This window comes from Pteropus vampyrus, unplaced genomic scaffold (assembly GCF_000151845.1).
Source record: "Pteropus vampyrus isolate Shadow unplaced genomic scaffold, Pvam_2.0 Scaffold1, whole genome shotgun sequence".
Classification (NCBI taxonomy): domain Eukaryota; kingdom Metazoa; phylum Chordata; class Mammalia; order Chiroptera; family Pteropodidae; genus Pteropus; species Pteropus vampyrus.
The window spans coordinates 1,493,176-1,504,597 of NW_011888782.1; positions in this window are offsets into that span (position 1 = coordinate 1,493,176).

The window sequence follows — 11,422 nt, forward strand, 5'->3', positions numbered from 1 at the left end:
GACGAAGAAGAGAGAAAAATGTTCTGGATAGAACAATACGTGTAGAGGTTTGGGAGGAAAAAGTTTGGCAAGTTCTGAAAACGAAAAGTTCCCTATTTTTGGAATAATACAGAGATAGCAGGAGAGATGTCAGTGTAAGAAAGAGCCATGTCACGAAGGACCTCACAACCCAAGGTGAGGCATGGGACTTGGTCCTGAGAGCAGTGCAGAAGGGGTGGCGGAAGGGTGTTAAACGTGGGATTGAAAGGACCACATCTGGGTTTTAGAAATATTACTGCATGAAAAATGGACCGGATTCAGACTGCATTAGAAGAAGAAACACCAGTTGGGATCCTGTTGCACTGATCCAAGGAGGACACACTAGAAGCCTACACAATGGTGGAGACAGACCAGAGAGAGAGTGTAGAGATATTTAAGATACAGAAGAAACAAGACAAATAATTTAAAGCAGTATGGAGAGAGAGATGTTCATGGCTCCAGCATGGCAACTTGGCTACATTTGAAGGTTCGTTCCGTTTATTTAATGGATTTTATATTTATTTTTCACTTTAAATCTTTAATGTAGCTGGGGTATATGTACATATAAGAAAATGAGGGGGGGGGCCATTGTATAGATCCTTTCCTATATAAGGAGGGGTCTATATAATGGCTAGCCAGTTGCTTGCAGAATCTATTTTTTCTTTTACCCAAATACATACACGTGTTTAGTAGAAAGGCCACCTTCATCATATGCTATTTATCATATACTTGGGCTGATTTTTTATACTGTTTGGTTCTGTTGGCCTTTTGTTTACAGTGCCTATACGTTTTAATTTTCTGCAGCTTTTAAAAACACTTTAAAATCTGGCTCACATATTTTTATAGTATTCTCACAAATGAGCCATAAAATCATTTCATTGGAATTCTGATTGAGATTGCAGTGAATTTAAAGACACCTGACACCTCTACAATATCGAATCATCCTACTTAAGAATAAGATGTGTCTCTTCATTCAGAAATTCCTTCATGTCCTTCAGTAGAGGGCGTCTTCACAGAAATCTTGCACATTTCATGTTAAGGTTATTCCTAAATATTTTATCGAGTTTTGTTGTTGTTGCTGTGGATACTATTCTACTTCCCACATATTGTTTGCATGTACAAAAGCTGCTTTTTAAAAGTTTTGGCTTTATCGTCTTTTAATTTCCCCTTAATATGTACTGATTTTTTAAAAATTGGTTTTTATATTTTAGTATTTTTATTTTATTATTTTTTTTCTTCTCTCATCCTTGGTTTTTATTTTTAATCAAAGATGTTCATGTCAGAGTTCGACAGTGAAATCACTGTTCAAAATCGGTTATGAAAAACATCAGTGGTTCCTCTCCCCCACCCTTCCAATATGCTAATTTCCCATTCCTACGGGCAAACACTTGCAGTTTTAATAAGCATGGCTATCTACGTCTAAGTAATGCCAGTGCACTACTGCTCATCTCCCAGCTTTTATTTTTAAAAAATTTCAAAGCTTCAGGGAAGTTACGTGAAGAGTATGATGCACACCTGCATACCCTTATTTAGATTCACATTTGTTGCATGCGTTCTATTTGAGAGTTGCAGACATCATGCCATTTATCCACAATACAATGATCACGTCCGAGAAATCTGACCTTGGTAATGCCACTATTCATAAGTAGATATATTGTGTTACATTGCTTCTCATTGACTTTTTTGTTTTAGCCATTATTTACTGAGTCCTTAATTTAGAAGATTCAGCTGTCTTTCATCTTTCCCCCACCTCTCTTGCACACATCCTGTTTTTTCATGCTCCCAATATAATCACATTGGCATATAATTATGTAAGTAGCACTTAGAACTCTATGTCGTATGTCGTATGTACTGACGTATGACGTATGTACTGACGCATGTCGTATGTACTGACGATTTTGCTGTCTGACTCTTAAACCCTTCCCTCGGGTACATCAGTGTCCTTCCTGTCAGCAAATTTGAACAGATAGGTTGACTATCAATTTCATCTTCTTGAAGAATTTGCACCCACAGCCTCTGATCTGCTTCATTCTGGTTTGGTTGTGCTCTAAGTCAGCGGCAAACTGTCGTCTTAATGTAGGATCTCTTTTCGCCACTATTTGGAGAATCCCACCTTTCTTGCTTGCTTACCCTGCTTTAGTGGAGAACATTCTTCAGGAATTTCTTACAAAACATTCATGGGACATAAATCAGACCTTGTGTGTTTGAAAACGTCAATTTCGTCTCCTCACTCAATTGGTAGTTTGGCTGGATCTAGAATCCGGGGCTGGGAAACCATTTTTCCTTAGACTTTTGAAGGCATTACCCCCTTGTGTTCTACTTTTCAGTGCTGGGAAGTCCAGTGCTACTCTGATTCTTGTTCCTTCCTAAGAAATGTTCCCCCCTTCTCCTCCACAGCCTGGAAGCTTGTAGGAACTTCTTATTTCCGTGTTGTAAAATTTCAGTGTTGTGCATTTGTAAGGATTTATTTTCATCCACTGGGCTGGGCATTTCAGTGGCATACTCTTCCTTTTTGGGAAGGTTTTTGAAATTTTCACTTTGTCCTCCACTTATTTAGTCAGCTTGGGCTGCTATAACAAAATTCCCTAAACTGGGTGGCTTAAACAACAGACATTAATTTTTCAAAGTTCTGGAAGCTGAAGTTGAAGATTGAGGCACCAGCAGATTCAGTCTCTGTCTAGGGCCCTGTTTCAGGTTTTTAAGTGCTGCTTTCTCACTGGACTCACACGTGGCAGAAGGAGCTTAAGAGAGCTCTCTGGGTCTCTGGGGCCACGTTTATATGAGCACTAGTCCCATTCATGAGGGCTCCACCCTCATGACTTAATCACCTCCAAAGGCCCCACTTCCTAATACTATCATCTGGGGGGGTTAGGATGTCAACATATGAATTGGGGGCGGGGGAGCACTCAAACACAAACATTCAGTCTGTGACGTCTTTTCAAAACTAGTATATTCCTGGATCTAGGCTTTCTGGATAATGGGCCTCCCGGACTGGGCCTCTCATTGACCTTTTATCTCTTGTTTTTCCATCTCTATCTTTTTACGCTGCTTCAGGAAATTTTTCTTTCATCTTTATCTGTCAATGTCTTCCATTGTTCTTCATTTTTTAAAAAAATTTATGACTTAGTTTTCATTCTCCGAAAAGATGTTTTTTAGAGTGCATCCTGTTGTTTTGTGGATGCAGTGTTTATCTCTGAGGGCATCAGTGATAGCTTTCTTTTCCAATGTTTTCTTCTTCCTTCATCGTCTGTTTTCACCAAATCGTCCCCTCCCTTCTTTCTATTTTGGCTTTTTTCAAGCCTCCCACTCTCCTGCCTGGGGATATACATTAGTTAGTTTTCAAGCTAACATCTGACTTTAAGCTAAGCTGTTTCAGGAAAGTCTTGGTCACATGAAGGGTGTGGTATTTCATCCAGCTCTGGAGCAACTGATCACGTTTTCTGCTCTCAAGAGGCGCATATACTCTTGCCAGCTCATATCTAAAGCCAGGAAATTTGCTCCATTTCCTCTCTTGGAATGCTAGGAAACCAGATAGATGTATACAAAGGGCTGTTTTGAACAGTCCTATAAATTATTAAACTGTGAGAATGGGGTTTGAGCTTAAGTTCTAGTTGAAGCAACTTGACTGAATTTATGTACAACTAAATATTTGTAGAATTACTTCCATATGGCCTTTCTTTTGAAGACAAATGACTCACTCCTTCTTTAATTCAAACCACATCTGCATAAACTTTTCCCTAAAATAAAGAGGTTGAGGGCATGGGCTTCCTCATTTCCTGTTCACAGACACTACTTGGCAGGGCCCAGGAAATGAGGCAAATGTTCCTTACAGACATTAGATTTTATGTACACTGTCATTAGAGAATAACTGACCATTCTTTACACACAGTAACCACAGAACCTTGTGATATAAACCATATACCTTTTCAATGTTAAAAAATGTAACCATAAACATTAATTCGTATTTATATATATAACTGAGACTTTCATGAACAGTTCTGGGGCTTTTCTCTTCTCTTACAAATTTATTTGCCTCAACTGGGGCTTTATAAAAATGATGAAAATGTACACATCTTTTTTTTAGTAAGCATGATGAAAAAACAAGCTTTTAAAACTGGCCACCCTACTTTCTGTATTCACCCTGCAGCCCACAGTAACCCAGCCCTGAATTCAGAAGTTAGTGGCTGGTCAATAATCCTGACGGGAAGTTCTTGGCTCTAAATGCTAAGTAACATATTAAACAACATATGTAGTAAAAACTGGCAATAGGAAAGCTTTGATGAATAGGTTCAGTTCCTGGATGTCTCTACTACAACGGAGGAGACGGTTTGTTTCACAACAAGCCCAATTATTTGTGGGAAACAATATCTTAATTCTTAGAAATGATCTAGCTCTGGGGTTTTAACTGGGGTTAGAGTGGGACTGAGTTCTCTAATATTTTTAACATATGAGCTTTTGTACCTTTTTATAGAGCGCTTACATTATCTCACCAGATTCTTAACAGTGAAATAGTTCCTGACCACCCTAACCCAGGCATTTTATGGAGGAAATCAATGCCAAGGTCAGAAATCTAAGTAGGGCAGATTCTGCCTGCCAAGCCAGTGTGTCTTCCCGACTCCACCTCACTGTTTAGGAGGCTGGCACTGTATTAGGTGTTTACACCCATTATCTCTGATCTACAGACCACCATCATGAAAGAGGCATTAAACGTATTTAACGATAAGAGGTCACACATAGAGAGCCAGAACTGCAGCCTGGATGGCCCCAACTCCAGGGCCCACGCTGACTTTAAGACCAGCAGCTCCCTCTCTCTTGCTCCTGTTTAAACAAGACTGGGTGACACAAGACCATGAGTGAGACACAGAATTCGACTCAAAATCCACATAACCACTTGGGGTCGATATGAATGAGGATGGACTATTTAGCATCCATACCTAGGTCCTTGGACATTCAAGAACAGTTTGAGTATAGCCTGGATACTCAAAATTTTACACATACTTTAGAAAGACCAACAAAATAAGGAACATACAGGAGCCGGAAGCCGGCCAGTTACTTACTTCTAACCCAGTGCCCATTCCAAGTTTTGGCACGTGCTATAGACTAGGCTTGGAGGTTTGCCTCCCTAGCTTCAGGACATACTACCAGTTGTTCCTGAAGGAGCTTGACCTCAATTTATACCAAACCCAATCAATAGTCAAATGGCTCTGGTTCCCATCAGCCCTTGTCCTGCTAATCTAAGAGCAAACTCTCCTCTCCCTTCTGCTACTGGTCCTCCAGGCAGCTCTAGCATATTAGTCAGCTCAGGCTGCCATTAACAAAATACCATAGACCAGGTGGCTTAAAACAATGGAAACTTATTTCTCACAGTTCTAGAAGCTGGGATGTCGGAGATCAAGGTTCTGGCAAGAGAGGTTTCATTCTGAGGCCGCTCTTCTTGGCTTGTAGGCAGCTGCCATCTTGTATGCACACAGAAGAGAGAGCCAGCTTTACCATCTCTTCTTATGAAGGCACTGATCCCATCATGAAGGCCCCACCCTCATGACCTCATCTAGCCCGAAGGCCAAAGGCCCCATCTCTAAGTACATTGGGTGTTAGGGCTTCGATATATGAACTAAAGGGAGGGGTGGAGAGAAGCACAAATATTCAGTCCATAATGACAAGCTTTTCTGAAGTCCTGCCCTCCTCCCTTTCCTCATAAAAGCAGCATGAGTGCACCTGATGGTGAAATTATCCATACTACAAAAGTTGTCATTTAAACTTACAACTGATTCAACAGTTAATTCATTAGATAGAAAACATATTCATTTAATTCCTTGTAAGCACTAATTTCTATTTTATTTCGAGAAGACTAAACTTCAGATTTTTTTTCTCCCTGAGGCAGCAAATCTAATCCACAGGTACTTTTTGTATGGACCTCTTGGTTTAAAAAATTTTGAATGGCTTGCCTGTATTTAAAATCTGACTTCACAGACAAATCCAGATTTCCTATTCTCTTGAACATGGGAGCATTTGGCATCCCTTAGGAGGCCCCAGTGGAGCCAAGTAGGACCTGGCCCTAACAGGCACGGGTGACCTCTGTCTCCATGCATCTACCTGCCAGACATCTGCAGGCCAAGGTTTTAGCCGTGGTCTCTTCATTTGTGAATGGAAGCTGGAGGCTGATTGCTGTTGTCCTCAGCCCTGGTAGAAATCGGCTTCGCAAGGAATTCTGTATTCCCTAGCTTTTTCTAATCAACTAACTTCAAACTTTGAAATTCTACAAAACGTGAAATTTTACAAGACTGGTTTGACTGTGTCAACAGTCGTTTTAGTTTTGGGTCATAACTGTTCATTCAACTGTTGTCAGGCATCCTTCTCAATTTGGAAGCTGATCTGAGTCATCCTCTGGGTTTTGCCTCTTGCAATTCATCTGCTGGTCAACAGGTGGCAGCTCAAGGGAAAAGATGTTTTATTGTGTAGAAAACAGATGGTCTTGCTGCCTAAAGGTTATGACATCTGATTTTGGAGCCAAGATACTTACTTTTTAGTTAGGCATTATACCGCATGATTATTTTCAAAAGTCATTAAAAAATTACAAACCACTTTATGTAGGCCTATTCTGATCCCAAGAATAAAGATGAGAAAAATTGCTGTTGGTCATTGCTGATTGTGGCAGTTTACCATTATCACAACTATGGTTATCCTCAGAGTGCCCAAAGTCCTTTCACGGCCATATTTAATTCTCACAGTAGCCCTATGAAACATGAGTTAAAAATTATCAACCTTATTTTATAGATAAGGCAATAAGCCCCCAAGAATCTTGGCATTCCTTGCTCATATCCCCTCTGACCACCAAAAGAAAAGTGCTTATCTCCTACGGGAGGCCGAGCATTCCTAAAAACTCAGGCAGGTGATTAAATCCTAGTCAACATACTGCCAGACCGAATTTTATCTGAAATATTTTTTCAAACTGCTCTTCCCAAAATCCTAAGAAAAGCTTATATAGAGAATTTTCATCACATAATGGACAATTTAAGCATTGAGAGAAAAATCACAGAATTTCTGAACTAAAAGGGATTCTTGTACTATCTAGTGACAATCCGCAGGCTTACAGATGACCCAGCAGTGGTCTCTTGGCCGTTTCCAGTGTTTGTCCTCTGTGCTGCTCCTTAAATGAGCTGTGTGTTAACACTGTCTTTGATTTTTGCCACTTCTGATCACTCTCCTTCACAGCATACCAAACTGATCACACACAGATCTCATTTCAGAATCACAATTAGGCCTGGATACCGATGTCTCCACTGGCACTCAGGACATTGCTAAACTGGCCCCTCACTGGGTCTCAGGCTGTGTTGTCTCTCCCTGGACTCTTACGCACCAATCATACTAGACAATCCCACCCCTCTAGGGGTCCTGTATTTACTTTCCCATCACCATTCTCGGGTTGTCTCTCAGTTCTTTCTATATGAGGCAAATCGCCCCATACGTAAATCTCAGATAAAGTCTCCCTGCCTCCACCCCCTACAAAGTAACTCATCTTTCAAATATCTCTTTGAGACCCTGCTTTCGATCCTTTTAGGTATATATCCAGAAGTGTATCATATGCTAATTCTATTTTTCATTTTCATGAAGAACCACCGTCCTGTTTTCCACAGCAGCTATACCATTTTATATTGCCACCAATAGTTCACAAAGGTTCTAATTTCTCCACAACCTCATCAACATTAATTTTGTTTTGTTTTGTTTTGTTTTTGATAGTAGCCATCCTAATGGGTGTCAGGTGGAATCTCAATGTAGTTTTGATTTGCATTTCCCTAATAATTAGTGGTTGAGCATCTTTTCATGTGCTTATTGATAATCTGTTTACCTTCTTTGGAGAAATGTCTATTCAAGTCCTTGGCCCATTTTTAAATCACGTTGTTCATAGCAGCATTATTCATAGTAGTTAAAACATGGAAACCACCTAAAGGTCTACTGATGGATAAATGGATAAAGAAAATGTGGTATATTTATACAATAGAATATTATTTAGCCTTAAAAAGGCAGGAAATTCTGATATATGCTATATGAATGAAACTTGAAAACATGCTAAGTGAAAATAAGCCAGTCACATGATGATAATAAATACTGCATGTTTCTACTTATATGAGATACTAGGAGTGGTCAAAATCATAGAGCCAGAAAGTAGAACGGTGGCTGCCAGGAGCTGAGGAAAGGAAGATAAGGGGGTTATTGTTTAATGGGTATAGAGTTTCAGTTTTTACAAGATGAAAACAGTTCTGGAGATGGATGTTGGTAACGGTCGCACAACATTATGAATGTACTTAATCACCAAACTGTACACTTAAAATGGTTTAGATGGTAAATTTTATGTTATGTATATTTTACCAACGTTAAACAATTTTTTTTTTTTTAAAGAAACAAATAAGATTCAGGAACTAGATTGAAGAAGCTTCCATTGGCCAAATATAGAACATTTTTAACTTCAATAAAGATACTGTTGACCCTTGAACAACACAGGGGTTAGGGGAACTAACTCCTCACACAGTAAAATATCTGAGTACACTGTTTGACTCTCCAAAAACTTTACTAATAGCCTACTGTTGAACAGAAGCCTTACCGATAACATAGTTAACACGTTATACTGTATTTGTGCAATAAAGCTAGAGAAAAGAAAATGTTAGGAAAATTATAATTAAAAAATACAGTTACAGTATGGTGCTGTATCAATACCATAAGTTTACAGTCTATTTACAAAATGAATCATTGCTTTATGGTAGCATAGCCTATACATGAATGAAGCATAAAATTTTTATGACACAGTATTACAGTCATATCCATAACAGTATTGGGAACATTGTTACATTTTTTTTTTAAAAAACACCTGTGATGATAGGCTGATATGCAGTTTCTCCCATTAGAGAGAGGCATACTATATGGTAATATATAATTCTTTGAAAGCAAAGTTATAAAACAATAAGAAAACACATTATTAATTTTATATGAAGTATCGCTCACCTTATGCCTGTGTAAGGATAGGCTGTCCACTTCCATACAGGTCTTGCACACATTACTTAGGCAATGATAAGGATGACACGAAAACGTCTCATACATTTCTTGCCATAGTTATTAGATATTCACATGAAGACGCTCACATACATAAAGTTTAAACAGTAACTTTATTAACTGTATGGCATTATGATTATTTACTATTCATTAAGTGGAAGTGGATTATCATCAAGGTCTTCATCCTCATAGTCTTCATGTTCAGTAGGTTGAGGAGGAGGAGGAGGGGAGGTTGGTCTTGCTGTCTCATGGGTGGCGGAGGTGGAAGAGAAAGTGGTAGAGACAGAGTCTTGGTATAACATTACGGAAATACATGATCATTTCTAACATTTTTGCATTTTCATGTCTCTAAAAATGTTTCTATACTGTATCAATCCTTCTTCCACCGTTTGCTTTAGTTTTCAGTGCCTGTATCATAGAAGGGTTCATTTGGTAAAAGAAGTCAAAAGCAGTCTTGAATAATCGGAACCCTTCTGCCGGACTGTCAAATGTCAATTTTTCTTCTGGCACTGCTTCTTCAATGTCTTCTTCCTCATTGCCAGGCACTGGTTCAGAAGCACTCATCGCCATCAAGTTGTCTTCTGTTAATTCCTCTACTGTGGTATGTATTAGCTCTTGAATTTCTCTAAGATCCACATCTTGAAACCTTTCCCCCACCTCGCTTTTTGCCATATCCAGTCTCTTTCATGATTTCCTTGACTGGCTCTGTTGTAAATCCCATGAAGTCATGCACAATATCTGGACAGTTTCCTCCAGCAAGAATTTATTGTTTTGGGCTTGATGGCTTTCAATGGTGGTGTTACAGATGGCTTTTTCTGTAACAATGATGGCATCTTCAATGGTGTGATCCTTCTAGACTTTCATGATATCCTCCCTATTGGGCTTCTCTTCCACAACATGACAGACCTTTTCATAGAGTACCCTGTTTAATGAGCCTTAAATGTCCTTATAACTCCCTGTCCAGGGGCTGAATTAGAAACAGTGTGTTTGGTGGTGCACAGACCACTCCAGCATCTTCGGTGTTTAATTCATGGGGTTCTGGGCGGCCAGCGGCATTGTCCAATATCAAGAATCCTCAGTGATTTTCCTAATAGTAGCTGGGACCTTGTCTGCTGCCTCTTGGTTGACAGAGCTGCTTCTGCGGTTGACATTTTTTAAGCATAAACGCTTTCTAAAATTATCAAACCATCCTTTGCTGACATTAAATTCTCCAGCTTTAGATCTTTCACCTTCTTTTTAAGTTGTCATATAATGACTTGAATTTTTCTCTAATCATATTAGGGTCTATAGGTAATCCTTTCTGATAGCAAAACTGCACTTACATAAAAGCTGCATTTTCAATACAAGATAAAAAGGTATTTTACAGATAGATTTTGTGCCTGCTGGAATAGTTGCAGTGGACAGCTTTACAAATTTCTTTTTTTTTTATAATGGTCCTTACACTGGATTCATTTACTTTGAAATGAGGCAACCAAAGCTGCACACCTCAATCTATTGCTTGAGCACGTATCAAGCAATTCAACTTTTCTTGTAATGTCATGACCTTATTCTGCTTCTTTAGGAGAATTCCAGCATCACAAATGGCACTTCGTATGTGTGCCACGGTGTTACTCAAAATTTAGGGTATTGCACTGAATGTGATGAAAAATACGAAAGAATCGCAAGAGATCACTTTTTACTGTGCTGTAGAATTTACTGGAGACACAACTGCCCACGCGGAGAAGATCAGCGTCACATGGCATTTTAAGTGGATACTTGCCACATGAATTCACCGCAGTAATAGGTGGCTAAGAAATTATAGTAGTACAGTATGTACTACAGTTAACTTTATGGAGTTATGATTTAATACTGCATCTTTACATGTTTACATTTCTCTAGACTGCAAGTGGCACCATGTATGTTTATGTAAGTTTTGATAAATTTTAGCTTTTTATAATAGATTTGTGTCTATTTTATGGTAGTAAATAATAAATAGCTTCATATATTTTATGTATTCATGACATACCTTTCTTAATTTTTTCAATATTTATAGGCCACGTGGTTTGTCTCCAAATTTTTTCAAATTGTCAATATTCAAAAAATTCTCCCATTTATTTTTTTAAAAAATCATATATTGGTGGACCTACACAGTTCAAATTCATATTGTTCAAGGATCAACTGTAACTGCTAACGACTGAAACACATCAAATATGTTTAAATTTATGATACTAAAAAAACTACAGTAATGGTGCTAATAAAACAATAAAGCAAACTGGTCACCTTCAGAGGATGACAAAAAGCAAATTCACAATCTTGTAAACTCGTAAGAGAATGAATTAAGCCTTTATATTGTCTTTCCCATATGAAAAATGCCACTAGG